Below are 25966 nucleotides of genomic sequence, written 5' to 3'. Positions count from 1 at the left end.
CCATGCCGCATAGCGGAACAGCGCGTTGAATCCTACGCCAGAACGGCCCCGGCAGCGCGAATGTCTCGGGCCGTCGCGGTCTGCTGCTTTGTCATAAAAGGGAGTTTCGAAGGGCATGTCATGGGTGCGATCATACCAGCACTAATGCACCGGATCCCATCAGAACTCCGCAGTTAAGCGTGCTTGGGCGAGAGTAGTACTAGGATGGGTGACCCCCTGGGAAGTCCTCGTGTTGCACCCCTTTTATTTTTTGCCCGCTTTTTTATTTTTTGATAATATTTAATTTTAATTTTTCGGCTTTTGGCTTTTCCTCTTCGGATAATTTTTTTCCCCCGAAAATAAACTGAGTCCGGAGACTCGCGGTGCCATGCCGCATAGCGGAACAGCGCGTTGAATCCTACGCCAGAACGGCCCCGGCAGCGCGAATGTCTCGGGCCGTCGCGGTCTGCTGCTTTGTCATAAAAGGGAGTTTCGAAGGGCATGTCATGGGTGCGATCATACCAGCACTAATGCACCGGATCCCATCATAACTCCGCAGTTAGGCGTGCTTGGGCGAGAGAAGTACTAGGATGGGTGACCCCCTAGGAAGTCCTCGTGTTGCACCCTTTTTATTTTTTGCCCGCTTTTTTATTTTTTGATAATATTTATTTTTAATTTTTTGGCTTTTGGCTTTTCCTCTTCGGATAATTTTTTCCCCCCGAAAATAAACTGAGTCCGGAGACTGGCGGTGCCATGCCGCATAGCGGAACAGCGCGTTGAATCCTACGCCAGAACGGCCCCGGCAGCGCGAATGTCTCGGGCCGTCGAGGTCTGCTGCTTTGTCATAAAAGGGAGTTTCGAAGGGCATGTCATGGGTGCGATCATACCAGCACTAATGCACCGGATCCCATCAGAACTCCGCAGTTAAGCGTGCTTGGGCGAGAGTAGTACTAGGATGGGTGACCCCCTGGGAAGTCCTCGTGTTGCACCCCTTTTATTTTTTGCCCGCTTTTTTATTTTTTGATAACATTTATTTTTTATTTTTCGGCTTTTGGCTTTTCCTCTTCGGATAATTTTTTTCCCCCGAAAATAAACTGAGTCCGGAGACTCGCGGTGCCATGCCGCATAGCGGAACAGCGCGTTGAATCCTACGCCAGAACGGCCCCGGCAGCGCGAATGTCTCGGGCCGTCGCGGTCTGCTGCTTTGTCATAAAAGGGAGTTTCGAAGGGCATGTCATGGGTGCGATCATACCAGCACTAATGCACCGGATCCCATCATAACTCCGCAGTTAGGCGTGCTTGGGCGAGAGAAGTACTAGGATGGGTGACCCCCTGGGAAGTCCTCGTGTTGCACCCTTTTTATTTTTTGCCCGCTTTTTTATTTTTTGATAATATTTATTTTTAATTTTTTGGCTTTTGGCTTTTCCTCTTCGGATAATTTTTTCCCCCCGAAAATAAACTGAGTCCGGAGACTGGCGGTGCCATGCCGCATAGCGGAACAGCGCGTTGAATCCTACGCCAGAACGGCCCCGGCAGCGCGAATGTCTCGGGCCGTCGAGGTCTGCTGCTTTGTCATAAAAGGGAGTTTCGAAGGGCATGTCATGGGTGCGATCATACCAGCACTAATGCACCGGATCCCATCAGAACTCCGCAGTTAAGCGTGCTTGGGCGAGAGTAGTACTAGGATGGGTGACCCCCTGGGAAGTCCTCGTGTTGCACCCTTTTTATTTTTTGCCCGCTTTTTTATTTTTTGATAATATTTATTTTTAATTTTTTGGCTTTTGGCTTTTCCTCTTCGGATAATTTTTTCCCCCCGAAAATAAACTGAGTCCGGAGATTGGCGGTGCCATGCCGCATAGCGGAACAGCGCGTTGAATCCTACGCCAGAACGGCCCCGGCAGCGCGAATGTCTCGGGCCGTCGAGGTCTGCTGCTTTGTCATAAAAGGGAGTTTCGAAGGGCATGTCATGGGTGCGATCATACCAGCACTAATGCACCGGATCCCATCAGAACTCCGCAGTTAAGCGTGCTTGGGCGAGAGTAGTACTAGGATGGGTGACCCCCTGGGAAGTCCTCGTGTTGCACCCCTTTTATTTTTTGCCCGCTTTTTTATTTTTTGATAACATTTATTTTTTATTTTTCGGCTTTTGGCTTTTCCTCTTCGGATAATTTTTTTCCCCCGAAAATAAACTGAGTCCGGAGACTGGCGGTGCCATGCCGCATAGCGGGAATAGCGCGTTGAATCCTACGCCAGAACGGCCCCGGCGGCGCGAATGTCTCGGGCCGTCGAGGTCTGCTGCTTTGTCATAAAAGGGAGTTTCGATGGGCATGTCATGGGTGCGATCATACCAGCACTAATGCACCGGATCCCATCAGAACTCCGCAGTTAAGCGTGCTTGGGCGAGAGTAGTACTAGGATGGGTGACCCCCTGGGAAGTCCTCGTGTTGCACCCCTTTTATTTTTTGCCCGCTTTTTTATTTTTTGATAATATTTAATTTTAATTTTTCGGCTTTTGGCTTTTCCTCTTCGGATAATTTTTTTCCCCCGAAAATAAACTGAGTCCGGAGACTCGCGGTGCCATGCCGCATAGCGGAACAGCGCGTTGAATCCTACGCCAGAACGGCCCCGGTAGCGCGAATGTCTCGGGCCGTCGCGGTCTGCTGCTTTGTCATAAAAGGGAGTTTCGAAGGGCATGTCATGGGTGCGATCATACCAGCACTAATGCACCGGATCCCATCAGAACTCCGCAGTTAAGCGTGCTTGGGCGAGAGTAGTACTAGGATGGGTGACCCCCTGGGAAGTCCTCGTGTTGCACCCCTTTTATTTTTTGCCCGCTTTTTTATTTTTTGATAATATTTATTTTTAATTTTTCGGCTTTTGGCTTTTCCTCTTCGGATAATTTTTTTCCCCCGAAAATAAACTGAGTCCGGAGACTCGCGGTGCCATGCCGCATAGCGGAACAGCGCGTTGAATCCTACGCCACAACGGCCCCGGCAGCGCGAATGTCTCGGGCCGTCGCGGTCTGCTGCTTTGTCATAAAAGGGAGTTTCGAAGGGCATGTCATGGGTGCGATCATACCAGCACTAATGCACCGGATCCCATCATAACTCCGCAGTTAGGCGTGCTTGGGCGAGAGAAGTACTAGGATGGGTGACCCCCTGGGAAGTCCTCGTGTTGCACCCTTTTTATTTTTTGCCCGCTTTTTTATTTTTTGATAATATTTATTTTTAATTTTTTGGCTTTTGGCTTTTCCTCTTCGGATAATTTTTTCCCCCCGAAAATAAACTGAGTCCGGAGACTGGCGGTGCCATGCCGCATAGCGGAACAGCGCGTTGAATCCTACGCCAGAACGGCCCCGGCAGCGCGAATGTCTCGGGCCGTCGAGGTCTGCTGCTTTGTCATAAAAGGGAGTTTCGAAGGGCATGTCATGGGTGCGATCATACCAGCACTAATGCACCGGATCCCATCAGAACTCCGCAGTTAAGCGTGCTTGGGCGAGAGTAGTACTAGGATGGGTGACCCCCTGGAAAGTCCTCGTGTTGCACCCTTTTTATTTTTTGCCCGCTTTTTTATTTTTTGATAATATTTATTTTTAATTTTTTGGCTTTTGGCTTTTCCTCTTCGGATAATTTTTTCCCCCCGAAAATAAACTGAGTCCGGAGACTGGCGGTGCCATGCCGCATAGCGGAACAGCGCGTTGAATCCTACGCCAGAACGGCCCCGGCAGCGCGAATGTCTCGGGCCGTCGAGGTCTGCTGCTTTGTCATAAAAGGGAGTTTCGAAGGGCATGTCATGGGTGCGATCATACCAGCACTAATGCACCGGATCCCATCAGAACTCCGCAGTTAAGCGTGCTTGGGCGAGAGTAGTACTAGGATGGGTGACCCCCCTGGGAAGTCCTCGTGTTGCACCCCTTTTATTTTTTGCCCGCTTTTTTATTTTTTGATAACATTTATTTTTTATTTTTCGGCTTTTGGCTTTTCCTCTTCGGATAATTTTTTTCCCCCGAAAATAAACTGAGTCCGGAGACTGGCGGTGCCATGCCGCATAGCGGGAATAGCGCGTTGAATCCTACGCCAGAACGGCCCCGGCGGCGCGAATGTCTCGGGCCGTCGAGGTCTGCTGCTTTGTCATAAAAGGGAGTTTCGATGGGCATGTCATGGGTGCGATCATACCAGCACTAATGCACCGGATCCCATCAGAACTCCGCAGTTAAGCGTGCTTGGGCGAGAGTAGTACTAGGATGGGTGACCCCCTGGGAAGTCCTCGTGTTGCACCCCTTTTATTTTTTGCCCGCTTTTTTATTTTTTGATAATATTTAATTTTAATTTTTCGGCTTTTGGCTTTTCCTCTTCGGATAATTTTTTTCCCCCGAAAATAAACTGAGTCCGGAGACTCGCGGTGCCATGCCGCATAGCGGAACAGCGCGTTGAATCCTACGCCAGAACGGCCCCGGCAGCGCGAATGTCTCGGGCCGTCGCGGTCAGCTGCTTTGTCATAAAAGGGAGTTTCGAAGGGCATGTCATGGGTGCGATCATACCAGCACTAATGCACCGGATCCCATCAGAACTCCGCAGTTAAGCGTGCTTGGGCGAGAGTAGTACTAGGATGGGTGACCCCCTGGGAAGTCCTCGTGTTGCACCCCTTTTATTTTTTGCCCGCTTTTTTATTTTTTGATAATATTTATTTTTAATTTTTCGGCTTTTGGCTTTTCCTCTTCGGATAATTTTTTTCCCCCGAAAATAAACTGAGTCCGGAGACTCGCGGTGCCATGCCGCATAGCGGAACAGCGCGTTGAATCCTACGCCAGAACGGCCCCGGCAGCGCGAATGTCTCGGGCCGTCGCGGTCTGCTGCTTTGTCATAAAAGGGAGTTTCGAAGGGCATGTCATGGGTGCGATCATACCAGCACTAATGCACCGGATCCCATCATAACTCCGCAGTTAGGCGTGCTTGGGCGAGAGAAGTACTAGGATGGGTGACCCCCTGGGAAGTCCTCGTGTTGCACCCTTTTTATTTTTTGCCCGCTTTTTTATTTTTTGATAATATTTATTTTTAATTTTTTGGCTTTTGGCTTTTCCTCTTCGGATAATTTTTTCCCCCCGAAAATAAACTGAGTCCGGAGACTGGCGGTGCCATGCCGCATAGCGGAACAGCGCGTTGAATCCTACGCCAGAACGGCCCCGGCAGCGCGAATGTCTCGGGCCGTCGAGGTCTGCTGCTTTGTCATAAAAGGGAGTTTCGAAGGGCATGTCATGGGTGCGATCATACCAGCACTAATGCACCGGATCCCATCAGAACTCCGCAGTTAAGCGTGCTTGGGCGAGAGTAGTACTAGGATGGGTGACCCCCTGGGAAGTCCTCGTGTTGCACCCCTTTTATTTTTTGCCCGCTTTTTTATTTTTTGATAACATTTATTTTTTATTTTTCGGCTTTTGGCTTTTCCTCTTCGGATAATTTTTTTCTCCCGAAAATAAACTGAGTCCGGAGACTCGCGGTGCCATGCCGCATAGCGGAACAGCGCGTTGAATCCTACGCCAGAACGGCCCCGGCAGCGCGAATGTCTCGGGCCGTCGCGGTCTGCTGCTTTGTCATAAAAGGGAGTTTCGAAGGGCATGTCATGGGTGCGATCATACCAGCACTAATGCACCGGATCCCATCAGAACTCCGCAGTTAAGCGTGCTTGGGCGAGAGTAGTACTAGGATGGGTGACCCCCTGGGAAGTCCTCGTGTTGCACCCCTTTTATTTTTTGCCCGCTTTTTTATTTTTTGATAATATTTATTTTTAATTTTTCGGCTTTTGGCTTTTCCTCTTCGGATAATTTTTTTCCCCCGAAAATAAACTGAGTCCGGAGACTCGCGGTGCCATGCCGCATAGCGGAACAGCGCGTTGAATCCTACGCCAGAACGGCCCCGGCAGCGCGAATGTCTCGGGCCGTCGCGGTCTGCTGCTTTGTCATAAAAGGGAGTTTCGAAGGGCATGTCATGGGTGCGATCATACCAGCACTAATGCACCGGATCCCATCATAACTCCGCAGTTAGGCGTGCTTGGGCGAGAGAAGTACTAGGATGGGTGACCCCCTGGGAAGTCCTCGTGTTGCACCCTTTTTATTTTTTGCCCGCTTTTTTATTTTTTGATAATATTTATTTTTAATTTTTTGGCTTTTGGCTTTTCCTCTTCGGATAATTTTTTCCCCCCGAAAATAAACTGAGTCCGGAGACTGGCGGGGCCATGCCGCATAGCGGAACAGCGCGTTGAATCCTACGCCAGAACGGCCCCGGCAGCGCGAATGTCTCGGGCCGTCAAGGTCTGCTGCTTTGTCATAAAAGGGAGTTTCGAAGGGCATGTCATGGGTGCGATCATACCAGCACTAATGCACCGGATCCCATCAGAACTCCGCAGTTAAGCGTGCTTGGACGAGAGTAGTACTAGGATGGGTGACCCCCTGGGAAGTCCTCGTGTTGCACCCCTTTTATTTTTTGCCCGCTTTTTTATTTTTTGATAACATTTATTTTTTATTTTTCGGCTTTTGGCTTTTCCTCTTCGGATAATTTTTTTCCCCCGAAAATAAACTGAGTCCGGAGACTCGCGGTGCCATGCCGCATAGCGGAACAGCGCGTTGAATCCTACGCCAGAACGGCCCCGGCAGCGCGAATGTCTCGGGCCGTCGCGGTCTGCTGCTTTGTCATAAAAGGGAGTTTCGAAGGGCATGTCATGGGTGCGATCATACCAGCACTAATGCACCGGATCCCATCATAACTCCGCAGTTAGGCGTGCTTGGGCGAGAGAAGTACTAGGATGGGTGACCCCCTGGGAAGTCCTCGTGTTGCACCCTTTTTATTTTTTGCCCGCTTTTTTATTTTTTGATAATATTTATTTTTAATTTTTTGGCTTTTGGCTTTTCCTCTTCGGATAATTTTTTTCCCCCGAAAATAAGCTGAGTCCGGAGACTCGCGGTGCCATGCCGCATAGCGGAACAGCGCGTTGAATCCTACGCCAGAACGGCCCCGGCAGCGCGAATGTCTCGGGCCGTCGCGGTCTGCTGCTTTGTCATAAAAGGGAGTTTCGAAGGGCATGTCATGGGTGCGATCATACCAGCACTAATGCACCGGATCCCATCATAACTCCGCAGTTAGGCGTGCTTGGGCGAGAGTAGTACTAGGATGGGTGACCCCCTGGGAAGTCCTCATGTTGCACCCCTTTTATTTTTTGCCCGCTTTTTTATTTTTTGATAATATTTATTTTTAATTTTTCGGCTTTTGGCTTTTCCTCTTCGGATAATTTTTTTTCCCCGAAAATAAACTGAGTCCGGAGACTCGCGGTGCCATGCCGCATAGCGGAACAGCGCGTTGAATCCTACGCCAGAATGGCCCCGGCAGCGCGAATGTCTCGGGCCGTCGCGGTCTGCTGCTTTGTCATAAAAGGGAGTTTCGAAGGGCATGTCATGGGTGCGATCATACCAGCACTAATGCACCGGATCCCATCATAACTCCGCAGTTAGGCGTGCTTGGGCGAGAGAAGTACTAGGATGGGTGACCCCCTGGGAAGTCCTCGTGTTGCACCCTTTTTATTTTTTGCCCGCTTTTTTATTTTTTGATAATATTTATTTTTAATTTTTTGGCTTTTGGCTTTTCCTCTTCGGATAATTTTTTCCCCCCGAAAATAAACTGAGTCCGGAGACTGGCGGTGCCATGCCGCATAGCGGAACAGCGCGTTGAATCCTACGCCAGAACGGCCCCGGCAGCGCGAATGTCTCGGGCCGTCGAGGTCTGCTGCTTTGTCATAAAAGGGAGTTTCGAAGGGCATGTCATGGGTGCGATCATACCAGCACTAATGCACCGGATCCCATCAGAACTCCGCAGTTAAGCGTGCTTGGGCGAGAGTAGTACTAGGATGGGTGACCCCCTGGGAAGTCCTCGTGTTGCACCCCTTTTATTTTTTGCCCGCTTTTTTATTTTTTGATAGCATTTATTTTTTATTTTTCGGCTTTTGGCTTTTCCTCTTCGGATAATTTTTTTCCCCCGAAAATAAACTGAGTCCGGAGACTCGCGGTGCCATGCCGCATAGCGGAACAGCGCGTTGAATCCTACGCCAGAACGGCCCCGGCAGCGCGAATGTCTCGGGCCGTCGCGGTCTGCTGCTTTGTCATAAAAGGGAGTTTCGAAGGGCATGTCATGGGTGCGATCATACCAGCACTAATGCACCGGATCCCATCATAACTCCGCAGTTAGGCGTGCTTGGGCGAGAGAAGTACTAGGATGGGTGACCCCCTAGGAAGTCCTCGTGTTGCACCCTTTTTATTTTTTGCCCGCTTTTTTATTTTTTGATAATATTTATTTTTAATTTTTTGGCTTTTGGCTTTTCCTCTTCGGATAATTTTTTCCCCCCGAAAATAAACTGAGTCCGGAGACTGGCGGTGCCATGCCGCATAGCGGAACAGCGCGTTGAATCCTACGCCAGAACGGCCCCGGCAGCGCGAATGTCTCGGGCCGTCGAGGTCTGCTGCTTTGTCATAAAAGGGAGTTTCGAAGGGCATGTCATGGGTGCGATCATACCAGCACTAATGCACCGGATCCCATCAGAACTCCGCAGTTAAGCGTGCTTGGGCGAGAGTAGTACTAGGATGGGTGACCCCCTGGGAAGTCCTCGTGTTGCACCCTTTTTATTTTTTGCCCGCTTTTTTATTTTTTGATAATATTTATTTTTAATTTTTTGGCTTTTGGCTTTTCCTCTTCGGATAATTTTTTCCCCCCGAAAATAAACTGAGTCCGGAGACTGGCGGTGCCATGCCGCATAGCGGAACAGCGCGTTGAATCCTACGCCAGAACGGCCCCGGCAGCGCGAATGTCTCGGGCCGTCGAGGTCTGCTGCTTTGTCATAAAAGGGAGTTTCGAAGGGCATGTCATGGGTGCGATCATACCAGCACTAATGCACCGGATCCCATCAGAACTCCGCAGTTAAGCGTGCTTGGGCGAGAATAGTACTAGGATGGGTGACCCCCTGGGAAGTCCTCGTGTTGCACCCCTTTTATTTTTTGCCCGCTTTTTTATTTTTTGATAACATTTATTTTTTATTTTTCGGCTTTTGGCTTTTCCTCTTCGGATAATTTTTTTCCCCCGAAAATAAACTGAGTCCGGAGACTGGCGGTGCCATGCCGCATAGCGGAACAGCGCGTTGAATCCTACGCCAGAACGGCCCCGGCAGCGCGAATGTCTCGGGCCGTCGAGGTCTGCTGCTTTGTCATAAAAGGGAGTTTCGAAGGGCATGTCATGGGTGCGATCATACCAGCACTAATGCACCGGATCCCATCAGAACTCCGCAGTTAAGCGTGCTTGGGCGAGAGTAGTACTAGGATGGGTGACCCCCTGGGAAGTCCTCGTGTTGCACCCCTTTTATTTTTTGCCCGCTTTTTTATTTTTCGATAACATTTATTTTTTATTTTTCGGCTTTTGGCTTTTCCACTTCGGATAATTTTTTTCCCCCGAAAATAAACTGAGTCCGGAGACTCGCGGTGCCATGCCGCATAGCGGAACAGCGCGTTGAATCCTACGCCAGAACGGCCCCGGCAGCGCGAAAGTCTCGGGCCGTCGCGGTCTGCTGCTTTGTCATAAAAGGGAGTTTCGAAGGGCATGTCATGGGTGCGATCATACCAGCACTAATGCACCGGATCCCATCATAACTCCGCAGTTAGGCGTGCTTGGGCGAGAGAAGTACTAGGATGGGTGACCCCCTGGGAAGTCCTCGTGTTGCACCCTTTTTATTTTTTGCCCGCTTTTTTATTTTTTGATAATATTTATTTTTAATTTTTTGGCTTTTGGCTTTTCCTCTTCGGATAATTTTTTCCCCCCGAAAATAAACTGAGTCCGGAGACTGGCGGTGCCATGCCGCATAGCGGAACAGCGCGTTGAATCCTACGCCAGAACGGCCCCGGCAGCGCGAATGTCTCGGGCCGTCGAGGTCTGCTGCTTTGTCATAAAAGGGAGTTTCGAAGGGCATGTCATGGGTGCGATCATACCAGCACTAATGCACCGGATCCCATCAGAACTCCGCAGTTAAGCGTGCTTGGGCGAGAGTAGTACTAGGATGGGTGACCCCCTGGGAAGTCCTCGTGTTGCACCCCTTTTATTTTTTGCCCGCTTTTTTATTTTTTGATAACATTTATTTTTTATTTTTCGGCTTTTGGCTTTTCCTCTTCGGATAATTTTTTTCCTCCGAAAATAAACTGAGTCCGGAGACTCGCGGTGCCATGCCGCATAGCGGAACAGCGCGTTGAATCCTACGCCAGAACGGCCCCGGCAGCGCGAATGTCTCGGGCCGTCGCGGTCTGCTGCTTTGTCATAAAAGGGAGTTTCGAAGGGCATGTCATGGGTGCGATCATACCAGCACTAATGCACCGGATCCCATCATAACTCCGCAGTTAGGCGTGCTTGGGCGAGAGAAGTACTAGGATGGGTGACCCCCTAGGAAGTCCTCGTGTTGCACCCTTTTTATTTTTTGCCCGCTTTTTTATTTTTTGATAATATTTATTTTTAATTTTTTGGCTTTTGGCTTTTCCTCTTCGGATAATTTTTTCCCCCCGAAAATAAACTGAGTCCGGAGACTGGCGGTGCCATGCCGCATAGCGGAACAGCGCGTTGAATCCTACGCCAGAACGGCCCCGGCAGCGCGAATGTCTCGGGCCGTCGAGGTCTGCTGCTTTGTCATAAAAGGGAGTTTCGAAGGGCATGTCATGGGTGCGATCATACCAGCACTAATGCACCGGATCCCATCAGAACTCCGCAGTTAAGCGTGCTTGGGCGAGAGAAGTACTAGGATGGGTGACCCCCTGGGAAGTCCTCGTGTTGCACCCTTTTTATTTTTTGCCCGCTTTTTTATTTTTTGATAATATTTATTTTTAATTTTTTGGCTTTTGGCTTTTCCTCTTCGGATAATTTTTTCCCCCCGAAAATAAACTGAGTCCGGAGACTGGCGGTGCCATGCCGCATAGCGGAACAGCGCGTTGAATCCTACGCCAGAACGGCCCCGGCAGCGCGAATGTCTCGGGCCGTCGAGGTCTGCTGCTTTGTCATAAAAGGGAGTTTCGAAGGGCATGTCATGGGTGCGATCATACCAGCACTAATGCACCGGATCCCATCAGAACTCCGCAGTTAAGCGTGCTTGGGCGAGAGTAGTACTAGGATGGGTGACCCCCTGGGAAGTCCTCGTGTTGCACCCTTTTTATTTTTTGCCCGCTTTTTTATTTTTTGATAATATTTATTTTTAATTTTTTGGCTTTTGGCTTTTCCTCTTCGGATAATTTTTTCCCCCCGAAAATAAACTGAGTCCGGAGATTGGCGGTGCCATGCCGCATAGCGGAACAGCGCGTTGAATCCTACGCCAGAACGGCCCCGGCAGCGCGAATGTCTCGGGCCGTCGAGGTCTGCTGCTTTGTCATAAAAGGGAGTTTCGAAGGGCATGTCATGGGTGCGATCATACCAGCACTAATGCACCGGATCCCATCAGAACTCCGCAGTTAAGCGTGCTTGGGCGAGAGTAGTACTAGGATGGGTGACCCCCTGGGAAGTCCTCGTGTTGCACCCCTTTTATTTTTTGCCCGCTTTTTTATTTTTTGATAACATTTATTTTTTATTTTTCGGCTTTTGGCTTTTCCTCTTCGGATAATTTTTTTCCCCCGAAAATAAACTGAGTCCGGAGACTGGCGGTGCCATGCCGCATAGCGGGAATAGCGCGTTGAATCCTACGCCAGAACGGCCCCGGCGGCGCGAATGTCTCGGGCCGTCGAGGTCTGCTGCTTTGTCATAAAAGGGAGTTTCGATGGGCATGTCATGGGTGCGATCATACCAGCACTAATGCACCGGATCCCATCAGAACTCCGCAGTTAAGCGTGCTTGGGCGAGAGTAGTACTAGGATGGGTGACCCCCTGGGAAGTCCTCGTGTTGCACCCCTTTTATTTTTTGCCCGCTTTTTTATTTTTTGATAATATTTAATTTTAATTTTTCGGCTTTTGGCTTTTCCTCTTCGGATAATTTTTTTCCCCCGAAAATAAACTGAGTCCGGAGACTCGCGGTGCCATGCCGCATAGCGGAACAGCGCGTTGAATCCTACGCCAGAACGGCCCCGGTAGCGCGAATGTCTCGGGCCGTCGCGGTCTGCTGCTTTGTCATAAAAGGGAGTTTCGAAGGGCATGTCATGGGTGCGATCATACCAGCACTAATGCACCGGATCCCATCAGAACTCCGCAGTTAAGCGTGCTTGGGCGAGAGTAGTACTAGGATGGGTGACCCCCTGGGAAGTCCTCGTGTTGCACCCCTTTTATTTTTTGCCCGCTTTTTTATTTTTTGATAATATTTATTTTTAATTTTTCGGCTTTTGGCTTTTCCTCTTCGGATAATTTTTTTCCCCCGAAAATAAACTGAGTCCGGAGACTCGCGGTGCCATGCCGCATAGCGGAACAGCGCGTTGAATCCTACGCCACAACGGCCCCGGCAGCGCGAATGTCTCGGGCCGTCGCGGTCTGCTGCTTTGTCATAAAAGGGAGTTTCGAAGGGCATGTCATGGGTGCGATCATACCAGCACTAATGCACCGGATCCCATCATAACTCCGCAGTTAGGCGTGCTTGGGCGAGAGAAGTACTAGGATGGGTGACCCCCTGGGAAGTCCTCGTGTTGCACCCTTTTTATTTTTTGCCCGCTTTTTTATTTTTTGATAATATTTATTTTTAATTTTTTGGCTTTTGGCTTTTCCTCTTCGGATAATTTTTTCCCCCCGAAAATAAACTGAGTCCGGAGACTGGCGGTGCCATGCCGCATAGCGGAACAGCGCGTTGAATCCTACGCCAGAACGGCCCCGGCAGCGCGAATGTCTCGGGCCGTCGAGGTCTGCTGCTTTGTCATAAAAGGGAGTTTCGAAGGGCATGTCATGGGTGCGATCATACCAGCACTAATGCACCGGATCCCATCAGAACTCCGCAGTTAAGCGTGCTTGGGCGAGAGTAGTACTAGGATGGGTGACCCCCTGGAAAGTCCTCGTGTTGCACCCTTTTTATTTTTTGCCCGCTTTTTTATTTTTTGATAATATTTATTTTTAATTTTTTGGCTTTTGGCTTTTCCTCTTCGGATAATTTTTTCCCCCCGAAAATAAACTGAGTCCGGAGACTGGCGGTGCCATGCCGCATAGCGGAACAGCGCGTTGAACCCTACGCCAGAACGGCCCCGGCAGCGCGAATGTCTCGGGCCGTCGAGGTCTGCTGCTTTGTCATAAAAGGGAGTTTCGAAGGGCATGTCATGGGTGCGATCATACCAGCACTAATGCACCGGATCCCATCAGAACTCCGCAGTTAAGCGTGCTTGGGCGAGAGTAGTACTAGGATGGGTGACCCCCCTGGGAAGTCCTCGTGTTGCACCCCTTTTATTTTTTGCCCGCTTTTTTATTTTTTGATAACATTTATTTTTTATTTTTCGGCTTTTGGCTTTTCCTCTTCGGATAATTTTTTTCCCCCGAAAATAAACTGAGTCCGGAGACTGGCGGTGCCATGCCGCATAGCGGGAATAGCGCGTTGAATCCTACGCCAGAACGGCCCCGGCGGCGCGAATGTCTCGGGCCGTCGAGGTCTGCTGCTTTGTCATAAAAGGGAGTTTCGATGGGCATGTCATGGGTGCGATCATACCAGCACTAATGCACCGGATCCCATCAGAACTCCGCAGTTAAGCGTGCTTGGGCGAGAGTAGTACTAGGATGGGTGACCCCCTGGGAAGTCCTCGTGTTGCACCCCTTTTATTTTTTGCCCGCTTTTTTATTTTTTGATAATATTTAATTTTAATTTTTCGGCTTTTGGCTTTTCCTCTTCGGATAATTTTTTTCCCCCGAAAATAAACTGAGTCCGGAGACTCGCGGTGCCATGCCGCATAGCGGAACAGCGCGTTGAATCCTACGCCAGAACGGCCCCGGCAGCGCGAATGTCTCGGGCCGTCGCGGTCTGCTGCTTTGTCATAAAAGGGAGTTTCGAAGGGCATGTCATGGGTGCGATCATACCAGCACTAATGCACCGGATCCCATCAGAACTCCGCAGTTAAGCGTGCTTGGGCGAGAGTAGTACTAGGATGGGTGACCCCCTGGGAAGTCCTCGTGTTGCACCCCTTTTATTTTTTGCCCGCTTTTTTATTTTTTGATAATATTTATTTTTAATTTTTCGGCTTTTGGCTTTTCCTCTTCGGATAATTTTTTTCCCCCGAAAATAAACTGAGTCCGGAGACTCGCGGTGCCATGCCGCATAGCGGAACAGCGCGTTGAATCCTACGCCAGAACGGCCCCGGCAGCGCGAATGTCTCGGGCCGTCGCGGTCTGCTGCTTTGTCATAAAAGGGAGTTTCGAAGGGCATGTCATGGGTGCGATCATACCAGCACTAATGCACCGGATCCCATCATAACTCCGCAGTTAGGCGTGCTTGGGCGAGAGAAGTACTAGGATGGGTGACCCCCTGGGAAGTCCTCGTGTTGCACCCTTTTTATTTTTTGCCCGCTTTTTTATTTTTTGATAATATTTATTTTTAATTTTTTGGCTTTTGGCTTTTCCTCTTCGGATAATTTTTTCCCCCCGAAAATAAACTGAGTCCGGAGACTGGCGGTGCCATGCCGCATAGCGGAACAGCGCGTTGAATCCTACGCCAGAACGGCCCCGGCAGCGCGAATGTCTCGGGCCGTCGAGGTCTGCTGCTTTGTCATAAAAGGGAGTTTCGAAGGGCATGTCATGGGTGCGATCATACCAGCACTAATGCACCGGATCCCATCAGAACTCCGCAGTTAAGCGTGCTTGGGCGAGAGTAGTACTAGGATGGGTGACCCCCTGGGAAGTCCTCGTGTTGCACCCCTTTTATTTTTTGCCCGCTTTTTTATTTTTTGATAACATTTATTTTTTATTTTTCGGCTTTTGGCTTTTCCTCTTCGGATAATTTTTTTCTCCCGAAAATAAACTGAGTCCGGAGACTCGCGGTGCCATGCCGCATAGCGGAACAGCGCGTTGAATCCTACGCCAGAACGGCCCCGGCAGCGCGAATGTCTCGGGCCGTCGCGGTCTGCTGCTTTGTCATAAAAGGGAGTTTCGAAGGGCATGTCATGGGTGCGATCATACCAGCACTAATGCACCGGATCCCATCAGAACTCCGCAGTTAAGCGTGCTTGGGCGAGAGTAGTACTAGGATGGGTGACCCCCTGGGAAGTCCTCGTGTTGCACCCCTTTTATTTTTTGCCCGCTTTTTTATTTTTTGATAATATTTATTTTTAATTTTTCGGCTTTTGGCTTTTCCTCTTCGGATAATTTTTTTCCCCCGAAAATAAACTGAGTCCGGAGACTCGCGGTGCCATGCCGCATAGCGGAACAGCGCGTTGAATCCTACGCCAGAACGGCCCCGGCAGCGCGAATGTCTCGGGCCGTCGCGGTCTGCTGCTTTGTCATAAAAGGGAGTTTCGAAGGGCATGTCATGGGTGCGATCATACCAGCACTAATGCACCGGATCCCATCATAACTCCGCAGTTAGGCGTGCTTGGGCGAGAGAAGTACTAGGATGGGTGACCCCCTGGGAAGTCCTCGTGTTGCACCCTTTTTATTTTTTGCCCGCTTTTTTATTTTTTGATAATATTTATTTTTAATTTTTTGGCTTTTGGCTTTTCCTCTTCGGATAATTTTTTCCCCCCGAAAATAAACTGAGTCCGGAGACTGGCGGGGCCATGCCGCATAGCGGAACAGCGCGTTGAATCCTACGCCAGAACGGCCCCGGCAGCGCGAATGTCTCGGGCCGTCAAGGTCTGCTGCTTTGTCATAAAAGGGAGTTTCGAAGGGCATGTCATGGGTGCGATCATACCAGCACTAATGCACCGGATCCCATCAGAACTCCGCAGTTAAGCGTGCTTGGACGAGAGTAGTACTAGGATGGGTGACCCCCTGGGAAGTCCTCGTGTTGCACCCCTTTTATTTTTTGCCCGCTTTTTTATTTTTTGATAACATTTATTTTTTATTTTTCGGCTTTTGGCTTTTCCTCTTCGGATAATTTTTTTCCCCCGAAAATAAACTGAGTCCGGAGACTCGCGGTGCCATGCCGCATAGCGGAACAGCGCGTTGAATCCTACGCCAGAACGGCCCCGGCAGCGCGAATGTCTCGGGCCGTCGCGGTCTGCTGCTTTGTCATAAAAGGGAGTTTCGAAGGGCATGTCATGGGTGCGATCATACCAGCACTAATGCACCGGATCCCATCATAACTCCGCAGTTAGGCGTGCTTGGGCGAGAGAAGTACTAGGATGGGTGACCCCCTGGGAAGTCCTCGTGTTGCACCCTTTTTATTTTTTGCCCGCTTTTTTATTTTTTGATAATATTTATTTTTAATTTTTTGGCTTTTGGCTTTTCCTCTTCGGATAATTTTTTTCCCCCGAAAATAAGCTGAGTCCGGAGACTCGCGGTGCCATGCCGCATAGCGGAACAGCGCGTTGAATCCTACGCCAGAACGGCCCCGGCAGCGCGAATGTCTCGGGCCGTCGCGGTCTGCTGCTTTGTCATAAAAGGGAGTTTCGAAGGGCATGTCATGGGTGCGATCATACCAGCACTAATGCACCGGATCCCATCATAACTCCGCAGTTAGGCGTGCTTGGGCGAGAGTAGTACTAGGATGGGTGACCCCCTGGGAAGTCCTCGTGTTGCACCCCTTTTATTTTTTGCCCGCTTTTTTATTTTTTGATAATATTTATTTTTAATTTTTCGGCTTTTGGCTTTTCCTCTTCGGATAATTTTTTTTCCCCGAAAATAAACTGAGTCCGGAGACTCGCGGTGCCATGCCGCATAGCGGAACAGCGCGTTGAATCCTACGCCAGAACGGCCCCGGCAGCGCGAATGTCTCGGGCCGTCGCGGTCTGCTGCTTTGTCATAAAAGGGAGTTTCGAAGGGCATGTCATGGGTGCGATCATACCAGCACTAATGCACCGGATCCCATCATAACTCCGCAGTTAGGCGTGCTTGGGCGAGAGAAGTACTAGGATGGGTGACCCCCTGGGAAGTCCTCGTGTTGCACCCTTTTTATTTTTTGCCCGCTTTTTTATTTTTTGATAATATTTATTTTTAATTTTTTGGCTTTTGGCTTTTCCTCTTCGGATAATTTTTTCCCCCCGAAAATAAACTGAGTCCGGAGACTGGCGGTGCCATGCCGCATAGCGGAACAGCGCGTTGAATCCTACGCCAGAACGGCCCCGGCAGCGCGAATGTCTCGGGCCGTCGAGGTCTGCTGCTTTGTCATAAAAGGGAGTTTCGAAGGGCATGTCATGGGTGCGATCATACCAGCACTAATGCACCGGATCCCATCAGAACTCCGCAGTTAAGCGTGCTTGGGCGAGAGTAGTACTAGGATGGGTGACCCCCTGGGAAGTCCTCGTGTTGCACCCCTTTTATTTTTTGCCCGCTTTTTTATTTTTTGATAGCATTTATTTTTTATTTTTCGGCTTTTGGCTTTTCCTCTTCGGATAATTTTTTTCCCCCGAAAATAAACTGAGTCCGGAGACTCGCGGTGCCATGCCGCATAGCGGAACAGCGCGTTGAATCCTACGCCAGAACGGCCCCGGCAGCGCGAATGTCTCGGGCCGTCGCGGTCTGCTGCTTTGTCATAAAAGGGAGTTTCGAAGGGCATGTCATGGGTGCGATCATACCAGCACTAATGCACCGGATCCCATCATAACTCCGCAGTTAGGCGTGCTTGGGCGAGAGAAGTACTAGGATGGGTGACCCCCTAGGAAGTCCTCGTGTTGCACCCTTTTTATTTTTTGCCCGCTTTTTTATTTTTTGATAATATTTATTTTTAATTTTTTGGCTTTTGGCTTTTCCTCTTCGGATAATTTTTTCCCCCCGAAAATAAACTGAGTCCGGAGACTGGCGGTGCCATGCCGCATAGCGGAACAGCGCGTTGAATCCTACGCCAGAACGGCCCCGGCAGCGCGAATGTCTCGGGCCGTCGAGGTCTGCTGCTTTGTCATAAAAGGGAGTTTCGAAGGGCATGTCATGGGTGCGATCATACCAGCACTAATGCACCGGATCCCATCAGAACTCCGCAGTTAAGCGTGCTTGGGCGAGAGTAGTACTAGGATGGGTGACCCCCTGGGAAGTCCTCGTGTTGCACCCTTTTTATTTTTTGCCCGCTTTTTTATTTTTTGATAATATTTATTTTTAATTTTTTGGCTTTTGGCTTTTCCTCTTCGGATAATTTTTTCCCCCCGAAAATAAACTGAGTCCGGAGACTGGCGGTGCCATGCCGCATAGCGGAACAGCGCGTTGAATCCTACGCCAGAACGGCCCCGGCAGCGCGAATGTCTCGGGCCGTCGAGGTCTGCTGCTTTGTCATAAAAGGGAGTTTCGAAGGGCATGTCATGGGTGCGATCATACCAGCACTAATGCACCGGATCCCATCAGAACTCCGCAGTTAAGCGTGCTTGGGCGAGAATAGTACTAGGATGGGTGACCCCCTGGGAAGTCCTCGTGTTGCACCCCTTTTATTTTTTGCCCGCTTTTTTATTTTTTGATAACATTTATTTTTTATTTTTCGGCTTTTGGCTTTTCCTCTTCGGATAATTTTTTTCCCCCGAAAATAAACTGAGTCCGGAGACTGGCGGTGCCATGCCGCATAGCGGAACAGCGCGTTGAATCCTACGCCAGAACGGCCCCGGCAGCGCGAATGTCTCGGGCCGTCGAGGTCTGCTGCTTTGTCATAAAAGGGAGTTTCGAAGGGCATGTCATGGGTGCGATCATACCAGCACTAATGCACCGGATCCCATCAGAACTCCGCAGTTAAGCGTGCTTGGGCGAGAGTAGTACTAGGATGGGTGACCCCCTGGGAAGTCCTCGTGTTGCACCCCTTTTATTTTTTGCCCACTTTTTTATTTTTCGATAACATTTATTTTTTATTTTTCGGCTTTTGGCTTTTCCTCTTCGGATAATTTTTTTCCCCCGAAAATAAACTGAGTCCGGAGACTCGCGGTGCCATGCCGCATAGCGGAACAGCGCGTTGAATCCTACGCCAGAACGGCCCCGGCAGCGCGAATGTCTCGGGCCGTCGCGGTCTGCTGCTTTGTCATAAAAGGGAGTTTCGAAGGGCATGTCATGGGTGCGATCATACCAGCACTAATGCACCGGATCCCATCATAACTCCGCAGTTAGGCGTGCTTGGGCGAGAGAAGTACTAGGATGGGTGACCCCCTGGGAAGTCCTCGTGTTGCACCCTTTTTATTTTTTGCCCGCTTTTTTATTTTTTGATAATATTTATTTTTAATTTTTTGGCTTTTGGCTTTTCCTCTTCGGATAATTTTTTCCCCCCGAAAATAAACTGAGTCCGGAGACTGGCGGTGCCATGCCGCATAGCGGAACAGCGCGTTGAATCCTACGCCAGAACGGCCCCGGCAGCGCGAATGTCTCGGGCCGTCGAGGTCTGCTGCTTTGTCATAAAAGGGAGTTTCGAAGGGCATGTCATGGGTGCGATCATACCAGCACTAATGCACCGGATCCCATCAGAACTCCGCAGTTAAGCGTGCTTGGGCGAGAGTAGTACTAGGATGGGTGACCCCCTGGGAAGTCCTCGTGTTGCACCCCTTTTATTTTTTGCCCGCTTTTTTATTTTTTGATAACATTTATTTTTTATTTTTCGGCTTTTGGCTTTTCCTCTTCGGATAATTTTTTTCCTCCGAAAATAAACTGAGTCCGGAGACTCGCGGTGCCATGCCGCATAGCGGAACAGCGCGTTGAATCCTACGCCAGAACGGCCCCGGCAGCACGAATGTCTCGGGCCGTCGCGGTCTGCTGCTTTGTCATAAAAGGGAGTTTCGAAGGGCATGTCATGGGTGCGATCATACCAGCACTAATGCACCGGATCCCATCATAACTCCGCAGTTAGGCGTGCTTGGGCGAGAGAAGTACTAGGATGGGTGACCCCCTAGGAAGTCCTCGTGTTGCACCCTTTTTATTTTTTGCCCGCTTTTTTATTTTTTGATAATATTTATTTTTAATTTTTTGGCTTTTGGCTTTTCCTCTTCGGATAATTTTTTCCCCCCGAAAATAAACTGAGTCCGGAGACTGGCGGTGCCATGCCGCATAGCGGAACAGCGCGTTGAATCCTACGCCAGAACGGCCCCGGCAGCGCGAATGTCTCGGGCCGTCGAGGTCTGCTGCTTTGTCATAAAAGGGAGTTTCGAAGGGCATGTCATGGGTGCGATCATACCAGCACTAATGCACCGGATCCCATCAGAACTCCGCAGTTAAGCGTGCTTGGGCGAGAGTAGTACTAGGATGGGTGACCCCCTGGGAAGTCTTCGTGTTGCACCCCTTTTATTTTTTGCCCGCTTTTTTATTTTTTGATAATATTTAATTTTAATTTTTCGGCTTTTGGCTTTTCCTCTTCGGATAATTTTTTTCCCCCGAAAATAAACTGAGTCCGGAGACTAGCGGTGCCATGCCGCATAGCGGAACAGCGCGTTGAATCCTACGCCAGAACGGCCCCGGCAGCGCGAATGTCTCGGGCCGTCGCGGTCTGCTGCTTTGTCATAAAAGGGAGTTTCGAAGGGCATGTCATGGGTGCGATCATACCAGCACTAATGCACCGGATCCCATCAGAACTCCGCAGTTAAGCGTGCTTGGGCGAGAGTAGTACTAGGATGGGTGACCCCCTGGGAAGTCCTCGTGTTGCACCCCTTTTATTTTTTGCCCGCTTTTTTATTTTTTGATAATATTTATTTTTAATTTTTCGGCTTTTGGCTTTTCCTCTTCGGATAATTTTTTTCCCCCGAAAATAAACTGAGTCCGGAGACTCGCGGTGCCATGCCGCATAGCGGAATAGCGCGTTGAATCCTACGCCAGAACGGCCCCGGCAGCGCGAATGTCTCGGGCCGTCGCGGTCTGCTGCTTTGTCATAAAAGGGAGTTTCGAAGGGCATGTCATGGGTGCGATCATACCAGCACTAATGCACCGGATCCCATCATAACTCCGCAGTTAGGCGTGCTTGGGCGAGAGAAGTACTAGGATGGGTGACCCCCTGGGAAGTCCTCGTGTTGCACCCTTTTTATTTTTTGCCCGCTTTTTTATTTTTTGATAATATTTATTTTTAATTTTTTGGCTTTTGGCTTTTCCTCTTCGGATAATTTTTTCCCCCCGAAAATAAACTGAGTCCGGAGACTGGCGGTGCCATGCCGCATAGCGGAACAGCGCGTTGAATCCTACGCCAGAACGGCCCCGGCAGCGCGAATGTCTCGGGCCGTCGAGGTCTGCTGCTTTGTCATAAAAGGGAGTTTCGGAGGGCATGTCATGGGTGCGATCATACCAGCACTAATGCACCGGATCCCATCAGAACTCCGCAGTTAAGCGTGCTTGGGCGAGAGTAGTACTAGGATGGGTGACCCCCTGGGAAGTCCTCGTGTTGCACCCCTTTTATTTTTTGCCCGCTTTTTTATTTTTTGATAACATTTATTTTTTATTTTTCGGCTTTTGGCTTTTCCTCTTCGGATAATTTTTTTCCCCCGAAAATAAACTGAGTCCGGAGACTCGCGGTGCCATGCCGCATAGCGGAACAGCGCGTTGAATCCTACGCCAGAACGGCCCCGGCAGCGCGAATGTCTCGGGCCGTCGCGGTCTGCTGCTTTGTCATAAAAGGGAGTTTCGAAGGGCATGTCATGGGTGCGATCATACCAGCACTAATGCACCGGATCCCATCAGAACTCCGCAGTTAAGCGTGCTTGGGCGAGAGTAGTACTAGGATGGGTGACCCCCTGGGAAGTCCTCGTGTTGCACCCCTTTTATTTTTTGCCCGCTTTTTTATTTTTTGATAATATTTATTTTTAATTTTTCGGCTTTTGGCTTTTCCTCTTCGGATAATTTTTTTCCCCCGAAAATAAACTGAGTCCGGAGACTCGCGGTGCCATGCCGCATAGCGGAACAGCGCGTTGAATCCTACGCCAGAACGGCCCCGGCAGCGCGAATGTCTCGGGCCGTCGCGGTCTGCTGCTTTGTCATAAAAGGGAGTTTCGAAGGGCATGTCATGGGTGCGATCATACCAGCACTAATGCACCGGATCCCATCATAACTCCGCAGTTAGGCGTGCTTGGGCGAGAGAAGTACTAGGATGGGTGACCCCCTGGGAAGTCCTCGTGTTGCACCCTTTTTATTTTTTGCCCGCTTTTTTATTTTTTGATAATATTTATTTTTAATTTTTTGGCTTTTGGCTTTTCCTCTTCGGATAATTTTTTCCCCCCGAAAATAAACTGAGTCCGGAGACTGGCGGGGCCATGCCGCATAGCGGAACAGCGCGTTGAATCCTACGCCAGAACGGCCCCGGCAGCGCGAATGTCTCGGGCCGTCGAGGTCTGCTGCTTTGTCATAAAAGGGAGTTTCGAAGGGCATGTCATGGGTGCGATCATACCAGCACTAATGCACCGGATCCCATCAGAACTCCGCAGTTAAGCGTGCTTGGGCGAGAGTAGTACTAGGATGGGTGACCCCCTGGGAAGTCCTCGTGTTGCACCCCTTTTATTTTTTGCCCGCTTTTTTATTTTTTGATAACATTTATTTTTTATTTTTCGGCTTTTGGCTTTTCATCTTCGGATAATTTTTTTCCCCCGAAAATAAACTGAGTCCGGAGACTGGCGGTGCCATGCCGCATAGCGGAACAGCGCGTTGAATCCTACGCCAGAACTGCCCCGGCAGCGCGAATGTCTCGGGCCGTCGAGGTCTGCTGCTTTGTCATAAAAGGGAGTTTCGAAGGGCATGTCATGGGTGCGATCATACCAGCACTAATGCACCGGATCCCATCAGAACTCCGCAGTTAAGCGTGCTTGGGCGAGAGTAGTACTAGGATGGGTGACCCCCTGGGAAGTCCTCGTGTTGCACCCCTTTTATTTTTTGCCCGCTTTTTTATTTTTTGATAACATTTATTTTTTATTTTTCGGCTTTTGGCTTTTCCTCTTCGGATAATTTTTTTTCCCCGAAAATAAACTGAGTCCGGAGACTCGCGGTGCCATGCCGCATAGCGGAACAGCGCGTTGAATCCTACGCCAGAACGGCCCCGGCAGCGCGAATGTCTCGGGCCGTCGCGGTCTGCTGCTTTGTCATAAAAGGGAGTTTCGAAGGGCATGTCATGGGTGCGATCATACCAGCACTAATGCACCGGATCCCATCATAACTCCGCAGTTAGGCGTGCTTGGGCGAGAGAAGTACTAGGATGGGTGACCCCCTGGGAAGTCCTCGTGTTGCACCCTTTTTATTTTTTGCCCGCTTTTTTATTTTTTGATAATATTTATTTTTAATTTTTTGGCTTTTGGCTTTTCCTCTTCGGATAATTTTTTCCCCCCGAAAATAAACTGAGTCCGGAGACTGGCGGTGCCATGCCGCATAGCGGAACAGCGCGTTGAATCCTACGCCAGAACGGCCCCGGCAGCGCGAATGTCTCGGGCCGTCGAGGTCTGCTGCTTTGTCATAAAAGGGAGTTTCGAAGGGCATGTCATGGGTGCGATCATACCAGCACTAATGCACCGGATCCCATCAGAACTCCGCAGTTAAGCGTGCTTGGGCGAGAGTAGTACTAGGATGGGTGACCCCCTGGGAAGTCCTCGTGTTGCACCCCTTTTATTTTTTGCCCGCTTTTTTATTTTTTGATAACATTTATTTTTTATTTTTCGGCTTTTGGCTTTTCCTCTTCGGATAATTTTTTTCCTCCGAAAATAAACTGAGTCCGGAGACTCGCGGTGCCATGCCGCATAGCGGAACAGCGCGTTGAATCCTATGCCAGAACGGCCCCGGCAGCGCGAATGTCTCGGGCCGTCGCGGTCTGCTGCTTTGTCATAAAAGGGAGTTTCGAAGGGCATGTCATGGGTGCGATCATACCAGCACTAATGCACCGGATCCCATCATAACTCCGCAGTTAGGCGTGCTTGGGCGAGAGAAGTACTAGGATGGGTGACCCCCTAGGAAGTCCTCGTGTTGCACCCTTTTTATTTTTTGCCCGCTTTTTTATTTTTTGATAATATTTATTTTTAATTTTTTGGCTTTTGGCTTTTCCTCTTCGGATAATTTTTTTCCCCCGAAAATAAACTGAGTCCGGAGACTGGCGGTGCCATGCCGCATAGCGGAACAGCGCGTTGAATCCTACGCCAGAACGGCCCCGGCAGCGCGAATGTCTCGGGCCGTCGAGGTCTGCTGCTTTGTCATAAAAGGGAGTTTCGAAGGTCATGTCATGGGTGCGATCATACCAGCACTAATGCACCGGATCCCATCAGAACTCCGCAGTTAAGCGTGCTTGGGCGAGAGTAGTACTAGGATGGGTGACCCCCTGGGAAGTCCTCGTGTTGCACCCCTTTTATTTTTTGCCCGCTTTTTTATTTTTTGATAATATTTAATTTTAATTTTTCGGCTTTTGGCTTTTCCTCTTCGGATAATTTTTTTCCCCCGAAAATAAACTGAGTCCGGAGACTCGCGGTGCCATGCCGCATAGCGGAACAGCGCGTTGAATCCTACGCCAGAACGGCCCCGGCAGCGCGAATGTCTCGGGCCGTCGCGGTCTGCTGCTTTGTCATAAAAGGGAGTTTCGAAGGGCATGTCATGGGTGCGATCATACCAGCACTAATGCACCGGATCCCATCATAACTCCGCAGTTAGGCGTGCTTGGGCGAGAGAAGTACTAGGATGGGTGACCCCCTGGGAAGTCCTCGTGTTGCACCCTTTTTATTTTTTGCCCGCTTTTTTATTTTTTGATAATATTTATTTTTAATTTTTTGGCTTTTGGCTTTTCCTCTTCGGATAATTTTTTCCCCCCGAAAATAAACTGAGTCCGGAGACTGGCGGTGCCATGCCGCATAGCGGAACAGCGCGTTGAATCCTACGCCAGAACGGCCCCGGCAGCGCGAATGTCTCGGGCCGTCGAGGTCTGCTGCTTTGTCATAAAAGGGAGTTTCGAAGGGCATGTCATGGGTGCGATCATACCAGCACTAATGCACCGGATCCCATCAGAACTCCGCAGTTAAGCGTGCTTGGGCGAGAGTAGTACTAGGATGGGTGACCCCCTGGGAAGTCCTCGTGTTGCACCCCTTTTATTTTTTGCCCGCTTTTTTATTTTTTGATAACATTTATTTTTTATTTTTCGGCTTTTGGCTTTTCCTCTTCGGATAATTTTTTTCCTCCGAAAATAAACTGAGTCCGGAGACTCGCGGTGCCATGCCGCATAGCGGAACAGCGCGTTGAATCCTATGCCAGAACGGCCCCGGCAGCGCGAATGTCTCGGGCCGTCGCGGTCTGCTGCTTTGTCATAAAAGGGAGTTTCGAAGGGCATGTCATGGGTGCGATCATACCAGCACTAATGCACCGGATCCCATCATAACTCCGCAGTTAGGCGTGCTTGGGCGAGAGAAGTACTAGGATGGGTGACCCCCTAGGAAGTCCTCGTGTTGCACCCTTTTTATTTTTTGCCCGCTTTTTTATTTTTTGATAATATTTATTTTTAATTTTTTGGCTTTTGGCTTTTCCTCTTCGGATAATTTTTTTCCCCCGAAAATAAACTGAGTCCGGAGACTGGCGGTGCCATGCCGCATAGCGGAACAGCGCGTTGAATCCTACGCCAGAACGGCCCCGGCAGCGCGAATGTCTCGGGCCGTCGAGGTCTGCTGCTTTGTCATAAAAGGGAGTTTCGAAGGGCATGTCATGGGTGCGATCATACCAGCACTAATGCACCGGATCCCATCAGAACTCCGCAGTTAAGCGTGCTTGGGCGAGAGTAGTACTAGGATGGGTGACCCCCTGGAAAGTCCTCGTGTTGCACCCCTTTTATTTTTTGCCCGCTTTTTTATTTTTTGATAATATTTATTTTTAATTTTTCGGCTTTTGGCTTTTCCTCTTCGGATAATTTTTTCCCCCCGAAAATAAACTGAGTCCGGAGACTGGCGGTGCCATGCCGCATAGCGGAACAGCGCGTTGAATCCTACGCCAGAACG

At 49.9% G+C, this 25966-nt stretch overlaps 46 non-coding genes and 25 pseudogenes across 46 annotated transcripts; all 71 read left to right on the top strand.

The window, feature by feature from the left end:
• The first annotated feature begins 122 nt into the window (after positions 1 to 122).
• LOC149763023 (5S ribosomal RNA) lies at positions 123 to 241 on the top strand. The gene has a single exon (XR_016410570.1). It is a non-coding gene; the product is annotated as a 5S ribosomal RNA (ribosomal RNA).
• A 246-nt stretch (positions 242 to 487) lies between these two features.
• LOC149763022 (5S ribosomal RNA) lies at positions 488 to 606 on the top strand (annotated as a pseudogene).
• Positions 607 to 852: 246 nt separating this feature from the next.
• LOC149763021 (5S ribosomal RNA) lies at positions 853 to 971 on the top strand. Its single transcript, XR_016410569.1, has one exon. It is a non-coding gene; the product is annotated as a 5S ribosomal RNA (ribosomal RNA).
• Positions 972 to 1217: 246 nt separating this feature from the next.
• LOC149763020 (5S ribosomal RNA) lies at positions 1218 to 1336 on the top strand (annotated as a pseudogene).
• Positions 1337 to 1582: 246 nt separating this feature from the next.
• LOC149763019 (5S ribosomal RNA) lies at positions 1583 to 1701 on the top strand. Its single transcript, XR_016412215.1, has one exon. It is a non-coding gene; the product is annotated as a 5S ribosomal RNA (ribosomal RNA).
• A 246-nt stretch (positions 1702 to 1947) lies between these two features.
• On the top strand, positions 1948 to 2066 carry LOC149763018 (5S ribosomal RNA). The gene has a single exon (XR_016410568.1). It is a non-coding gene; the product is annotated as a 5S ribosomal RNA (ribosomal RNA).
• Positions 2067 to 2313: 247 nt separating this feature from the next.
• Positions 2314 to 2432, top strand: LOC149763017 (5S ribosomal RNA). Its single transcript, XR_016410567.1, has one exon. It is a non-coding gene; the product is annotated as a 5S ribosomal RNA (ribosomal RNA).
• A 246-nt stretch (positions 2433 to 2678) lies between these two features.
• On the top strand, positions 2679 to 2797 carry LOC149763016 (5S ribosomal RNA). The gene has a single exon (XR_016410566.1). It is a non-coding gene; the product is annotated as a 5S ribosomal RNA (ribosomal RNA).
• Positions 2798 to 3043: 246 nt separating this feature from the next.
• LOC149763015 (5S ribosomal RNA) lies at positions 3044 to 3162 on the top strand (annotated as a pseudogene).
• A 246-nt stretch (positions 3163 to 3408) lies between these two features.
• LOC149763014 (5S ribosomal RNA) lies at positions 3409 to 3527 on the top strand. The gene has a single exon (XR_016403263.1). It is a non-coding gene; the product is annotated as a 5S ribosomal RNA (ribosomal RNA).
• A 246-nt stretch (positions 3528 to 3773) lies between these two features.
• LOC149763013 (5S ribosomal RNA) lies at positions 3774 to 3893 on the top strand. The gene has a single exon (XR_016404824.1). It is a non-coding gene; the product is annotated as a 5S ribosomal RNA (ribosomal RNA).
• Positions 3894 to 4140: 247 nt separating this feature from the next.
• Positions 4141 to 4259, top strand: LOC149763012 (5S ribosomal RNA). The gene has a single exon (XR_016410565.1). It is a non-coding gene; the product is annotated as a 5S ribosomal RNA (ribosomal RNA).
• Positions 4260 to 4505: 246 nt separating this feature from the next.
• Positions 4506 to 4624, top strand: LOC149763011 (5S ribosomal RNA). The gene has a single exon (XR_016410564.1). It is a non-coding gene; the product is annotated as a 5S ribosomal RNA (ribosomal RNA).
• A 246-nt stretch (positions 4625 to 4870) lies between these two features.
• On the top strand, positions 4871 to 4989 carry LOC149763010 (5S ribosomal RNA; annotated as a pseudogene).
• Positions 4990 to 5235: 246 nt separating this feature from the next.
• LOC149763009 (5S ribosomal RNA) lies at positions 5236 to 5354 on the top strand. The gene has a single exon (XR_016410563.1). It is a non-coding gene; the product is annotated as a 5S ribosomal RNA (ribosomal RNA).
• A 246-nt stretch (positions 5355 to 5600) lies between these two features.
• Positions 5601 to 5719, top strand: LOC149763008 (5S ribosomal RNA). The gene has a single exon (XR_016410562.1). It is a non-coding gene; the product is annotated as a 5S ribosomal RNA (ribosomal RNA).
• Positions 5720 to 5965: 246 nt separating this feature from the next.
• Positions 5966 to 6084, top strand: LOC149763007 (5S ribosomal RNA; annotated as a pseudogene).
• A 246-nt stretch (positions 6085 to 6330) lies between these two features.
• On the top strand, positions 6331 to 6449 carry LOC149763006 (5S ribosomal RNA). Its single transcript, XR_016401133.1, has one exon. It is a non-coding gene; the product is annotated as a 5S ribosomal RNA (ribosomal RNA).
• A 246-nt stretch (positions 6450 to 6695) lies between these two features.
• LOC149763005 (5S ribosomal RNA) lies at positions 6696 to 6814 on the top strand (annotated as a pseudogene).
• Positions 6815 to 7060: 246 nt separating this feature from the next.
• Positions 7061 to 7179, top strand: LOC149763004 (5S ribosomal RNA; annotated as a pseudogene).
• Positions 7180 to 7425: 246 nt separating this feature from the next.
• On the top strand, positions 7426 to 7544 carry LOC149763003 (5S ribosomal RNA; annotated as a pseudogene).
• A 246-nt stretch (positions 7545 to 7790) lies between these two features.
• Positions 7791 to 7909, top strand: LOC149763002 (5S ribosomal RNA). The gene has a single exon (XR_016410561.1). It is a non-coding gene; the product is annotated as a 5S ribosomal RNA (ribosomal RNA).
• A 246-nt stretch (positions 7910 to 8155) lies between these two features.
• On the top strand, positions 8156 to 8274 carry LOC149763001 (5S ribosomal RNA; annotated as a pseudogene).
• A 246-nt stretch (positions 8275 to 8520) lies between these two features.
• Positions 8521 to 8639, top strand: LOC149763000 (5S ribosomal RNA). The gene has a single exon (XR_016412214.1). It is a non-coding gene; the product is annotated as a 5S ribosomal RNA (ribosomal RNA).
• A 246-nt stretch (positions 8640 to 8885) lies between these two features.
• LOC149762999 (5S ribosomal RNA) lies at positions 8886 to 9004 on the top strand. The gene has a single exon (XR_016400473.1). It is a non-coding gene; the product is annotated as a 5S ribosomal RNA (ribosomal RNA).
• A 246-nt stretch (positions 9005 to 9250) lies between these two features.
• Positions 9251 to 9369, top strand: LOC149762998 (5S ribosomal RNA). Its single transcript, XR_016410560.1, has one exon. It is a non-coding gene; the product is annotated as a 5S ribosomal RNA (ribosomal RNA).
• Positions 9370 to 9615: 246 nt separating this feature from the next.
• On the top strand, positions 9616 to 9734 carry LOC149762997 (5S ribosomal RNA; annotated as a pseudogene).
• A 246-nt stretch (positions 9735 to 9980) lies between these two features.
• On the top strand, positions 9981 to 10099 carry LOC149762996 (5S ribosomal RNA). The gene has a single exon (XR_016410559.1). It is a non-coding gene; the product is annotated as a 5S ribosomal RNA (ribosomal RNA).
• Positions 10100 to 10345: 246 nt separating this feature from the next.
• Positions 10346 to 10464, top strand: LOC149762995 (5S ribosomal RNA; annotated as a pseudogene).
• Positions 10465 to 10710: 246 nt separating this feature from the next.
• Positions 10711 to 10829, top strand: LOC149762994 (5S ribosomal RNA). The gene has a single exon (XR_016412869.1). It is a non-coding gene; the product is annotated as a 5S ribosomal RNA (ribosomal RNA).
• A 246-nt stretch (positions 10830 to 11075) lies between these two features.
• Positions 11076 to 11194, top strand: LOC149762993 (5S ribosomal RNA). The gene has a single exon (XR_016412213.1). It is a non-coding gene; the product is annotated as a 5S ribosomal RNA (ribosomal RNA).
• Positions 11195 to 11440: 246 nt separating this feature from the next.
• Positions 11441 to 11559, top strand: LOC149762992 (5S ribosomal RNA). Its single transcript, XR_016410558.1, has one exon. It is a non-coding gene; the product is annotated as a 5S ribosomal RNA (ribosomal RNA).
• Positions 11560 to 11806: 247 nt separating this feature from the next.
• LOC149762991 (5S ribosomal RNA) lies at positions 11807 to 11925 on the top strand. Its single transcript, XR_016410557.1, has one exon. It is a non-coding gene; the product is annotated as a 5S ribosomal RNA (ribosomal RNA).
• Positions 11926 to 12171: 246 nt separating this feature from the next.
• LOC149762990 (5S ribosomal RNA) lies at positions 12172 to 12290 on the top strand. Its single transcript, XR_016410556.1, has one exon. It is a non-coding gene; the product is annotated as a 5S ribosomal RNA (ribosomal RNA).
• Positions 12291 to 12536: 246 nt separating this feature from the next.
• LOC149762989 (5S ribosomal RNA) lies at positions 12537 to 12655 on the top strand (annotated as a pseudogene).
• Positions 12656 to 12901: 246 nt separating this feature from the next.
• LOC149762988 (5S ribosomal RNA) lies at positions 12902 to 13020 on the top strand. Its single transcript, XR_016403262.1, has one exon. It is a non-coding gene; the product is annotated as a 5S ribosomal RNA (ribosomal RNA).
• Positions 13021 to 13266: 246 nt separating this feature from the next.
• On the top strand, positions 13267 to 13386 carry LOC149762987 (5S ribosomal RNA). The gene has a single exon (XR_016404822.1). It is a non-coding gene; the product is annotated as a 5S ribosomal RNA (ribosomal RNA).
• A 247-nt stretch (positions 13387 to 13633) lies between these two features.
• On the top strand, positions 13634 to 13752 carry LOC149762986 (5S ribosomal RNA). Its single transcript, XR_016410555.1, has one exon. It is a non-coding gene; the product is annotated as a 5S ribosomal RNA (ribosomal RNA).
• A 246-nt stretch (positions 13753 to 13998) lies between these two features.
• On the top strand, positions 13999 to 14117 carry LOC149762985 (5S ribosomal RNA). Its single transcript, XR_016410553.1, has one exon. It is a non-coding gene; the product is annotated as a 5S ribosomal RNA (ribosomal RNA).
• A 246-nt stretch (positions 14118 to 14363) lies between these two features.
• Positions 14364 to 14482, top strand: LOC149762984 (5S ribosomal RNA; annotated as a pseudogene).
• A 246-nt stretch (positions 14483 to 14728) lies between these two features.
• LOC149762983 (5S ribosomal RNA) lies at positions 14729 to 14847 on the top strand. The gene has a single exon (XR_016410552.1). It is a non-coding gene; the product is annotated as a 5S ribosomal RNA (ribosomal RNA).
• Positions 14848 to 15093: 246 nt separating this feature from the next.
• Positions 15094 to 15212, top strand: LOC149762982 (5S ribosomal RNA). The gene has a single exon (XR_016410551.1). It is a non-coding gene; the product is annotated as a 5S ribosomal RNA (ribosomal RNA).
• A 246-nt stretch (positions 15213 to 15458) lies between these two features.
• Positions 15459 to 15577, top strand: LOC149762981 (5S ribosomal RNA; annotated as a pseudogene).
• A 246-nt stretch (positions 15578 to 15823) lies between these two features.
• Positions 15824 to 15942, top strand: LOC149762980 (5S ribosomal RNA). Its single transcript, XR_016401132.1, has one exon. It is a non-coding gene; the product is annotated as a 5S ribosomal RNA (ribosomal RNA).
• A 246-nt stretch (positions 15943 to 16188) lies between these two features.
• On the top strand, positions 16189 to 16307 carry LOC149762979 (5S ribosomal RNA; annotated as a pseudogene).
• A 246-nt stretch (positions 16308 to 16553) lies between these two features.
• Positions 16554 to 16672, top strand: LOC149762978 (5S ribosomal RNA). The gene has a single exon (XR_016408837.1). It is a non-coding gene; the product is annotated as a 5S ribosomal RNA (ribosomal RNA).
• Positions 16673 to 16918: 246 nt separating this feature from the next.
• Positions 16919 to 17037, top strand: LOC149762977 (5S ribosomal RNA; annotated as a pseudogene).
• A 246-nt stretch (positions 17038 to 17283) lies between these two features.
• Positions 17284 to 17402, top strand: LOC149762976 (5S ribosomal RNA). Its single transcript, XR_016410550.1, has one exon. It is a non-coding gene; the product is annotated as a 5S ribosomal RNA (ribosomal RNA).
• Positions 17403 to 17648: 246 nt separating this feature from the next.
• LOC149762975 (5S ribosomal RNA) lies at positions 17649 to 17767 on the top strand (annotated as a pseudogene).
• A 246-nt stretch (positions 17768 to 18013) lies between these two features.
• LOC149762974 (5S ribosomal RNA) lies at positions 18014 to 18132 on the top strand. The gene has a single exon (XR_016412212.1). It is a non-coding gene; the product is annotated as a 5S ribosomal RNA (ribosomal RNA).
• Positions 18133 to 18378: 246 nt separating this feature from the next.
• Positions 18379 to 18497, top strand: LOC149762973 (5S ribosomal RNA). The gene has a single exon (XR_016400472.1). It is a non-coding gene; the product is annotated as a 5S ribosomal RNA (ribosomal RNA).
• Positions 18498 to 18743: 246 nt separating this feature from the next.
• On the top strand, positions 18744 to 18862 carry LOC149762972 (5S ribosomal RNA). Its single transcript, XR_016410549.1, has one exon. It is a non-coding gene; the product is annotated as a 5S ribosomal RNA (ribosomal RNA).
• Positions 18863 to 19108: 246 nt separating this feature from the next.
• Positions 19109 to 19227, top strand: LOC149762971 (5S ribosomal RNA; annotated as a pseudogene).
• A 246-nt stretch (positions 19228 to 19473) lies between these two features.
• LOC149762970 (5S ribosomal RNA) lies at positions 19474 to 19592 on the top strand. The gene has a single exon (XR_016410548.1). It is a non-coding gene; the product is annotated as a 5S ribosomal RNA (ribosomal RNA).
• Positions 19593 to 19838: 246 nt separating this feature from the next.
• LOC149762969 (5S ribosomal RNA) lies at positions 19839 to 19957 on the top strand (annotated as a pseudogene).
• Positions 19958 to 20203: 246 nt separating this feature from the next.
• LOC149762968 (5S ribosomal RNA) lies at positions 20204 to 20322 on the top strand. The gene has a single exon (XR_016401228.1). It is a non-coding gene; the product is annotated as a 5S ribosomal RNA (ribosomal RNA).
• A 246-nt stretch (positions 20323 to 20568) lies between these two features.
• On the top strand, positions 20569 to 20687 carry LOC149762967 (5S ribosomal RNA). The gene has a single exon (XR_016410547.1). It is a non-coding gene; the product is annotated as a 5S ribosomal RNA (ribosomal RNA).
• A 246-nt stretch (positions 20688 to 20933) lies between these two features.
• On the top strand, positions 20934 to 21052 carry LOC149762966 (5S ribosomal RNA; annotated as a pseudogene).
• Positions 21053 to 21298: 246 nt separating this feature from the next.
• Positions 21299 to 21417, top strand: LOC149762965 (5S ribosomal RNA). Its single transcript, XR_016410546.1, has one exon. It is a non-coding gene; the product is annotated as a 5S ribosomal RNA (ribosomal RNA).
• Positions 21418 to 21663: 246 nt separating this feature from the next.
• LOC149762964 (5S ribosomal RNA) lies at positions 21664 to 21782 on the top strand. Its single transcript, XR_016410545.1, has one exon. It is a non-coding gene; the product is annotated as a 5S ribosomal RNA (ribosomal RNA).
• A 246-nt stretch (positions 21783 to 22028) lies between these two features.
• Positions 22029 to 22147, top strand: LOC149762963 (5S ribosomal RNA; annotated as a pseudogene).
• A 246-nt stretch (positions 22148 to 22393) lies between these two features.
• Positions 22394 to 22512, top strand: LOC149762962 (5S ribosomal RNA). The gene has a single exon (XR_016410544.1). It is a non-coding gene; the product is annotated as a 5S ribosomal RNA (ribosomal RNA).
• Positions 22513 to 22758: 246 nt separating this feature from the next.
• On the top strand, positions 22759 to 22877 carry LOC149762961 (5S ribosomal RNA). Its single transcript, XR_016410542.1, has one exon. It is a non-coding gene; the product is annotated as a 5S ribosomal RNA (ribosomal RNA).
• Positions 22878 to 23123: 246 nt separating this feature from the next.
• LOC149762960 (5S ribosomal RNA) lies at positions 23124 to 23242 on the top strand (annotated as a pseudogene).
• Positions 23243 to 23488: 246 nt separating this feature from the next.
• Positions 23489 to 23607, top strand: LOC149762959 (5S ribosomal RNA). Its single transcript, XR_016410541.1, has one exon. It is a non-coding gene; the product is annotated as a 5S ribosomal RNA (ribosomal RNA).
• Positions 23608 to 23853: 246 nt separating this feature from the next.
• On the top strand, positions 23854 to 23972 carry LOC149762958 (5S ribosomal RNA; annotated as a pseudogene).
• A 246-nt stretch (positions 23973 to 24218) lies between these two features.
• Positions 24219 to 24337, top strand: LOC149762957 (5S ribosomal RNA). The gene has a single exon (XR_016410540.1). It is a non-coding gene; the product is annotated as a 5S ribosomal RNA (ribosomal RNA).
• Positions 24338 to 24583: 246 nt separating this feature from the next.
• LOC149762956 (5S ribosomal RNA) lies at positions 24584 to 24702 on the top strand (annotated as a pseudogene).
• Positions 24703 to 24948: 246 nt separating this feature from the next.
• Positions 24949 to 25067, top strand: LOC149762955 (5S ribosomal RNA). Its single transcript, XR_016410539.1, has one exon. It is a non-coding gene; the product is annotated as a 5S ribosomal RNA (ribosomal RNA).
• A 246-nt stretch (positions 25068 to 25313) lies between these two features.
• LOC149762954 (5S ribosomal RNA) lies at positions 25314 to 25432 on the top strand (annotated as a pseudogene).
• A 246-nt stretch (positions 25433 to 25678) lies between these two features.
• LOC149762953 (5S ribosomal RNA) lies at positions 25679 to 25797 on the top strand. Its single transcript, XR_016403138.1, has one exon. It is a non-coding gene; the product is annotated as a 5S ribosomal RNA (ribosomal RNA).
• The last annotated feature ends 169 nt before the right edge of the window (positions 25798 to 25966 follow it).

The sequence above is a fragment of the Phoenix dactylifera genome, chromosome 4 (genome assembly GCF_051530095.1).
Source record: "Phoenix dactylifera cultivar Ajwa chromosome 4, Ajwa_hap1_PhDact_Kaust_v1.1, whole genome shotgun sequence".
NCBI lineage: Eukaryota > Viridiplantae > Streptophyta > Magnoliopsida > Arecales > Arecaceae > Phoenix > Phoenix dactylifera.
Note: the sequence above shows the minus strand (reverse complement) of the source record. Positions and strands in the feature narration are given on the sequence as shown.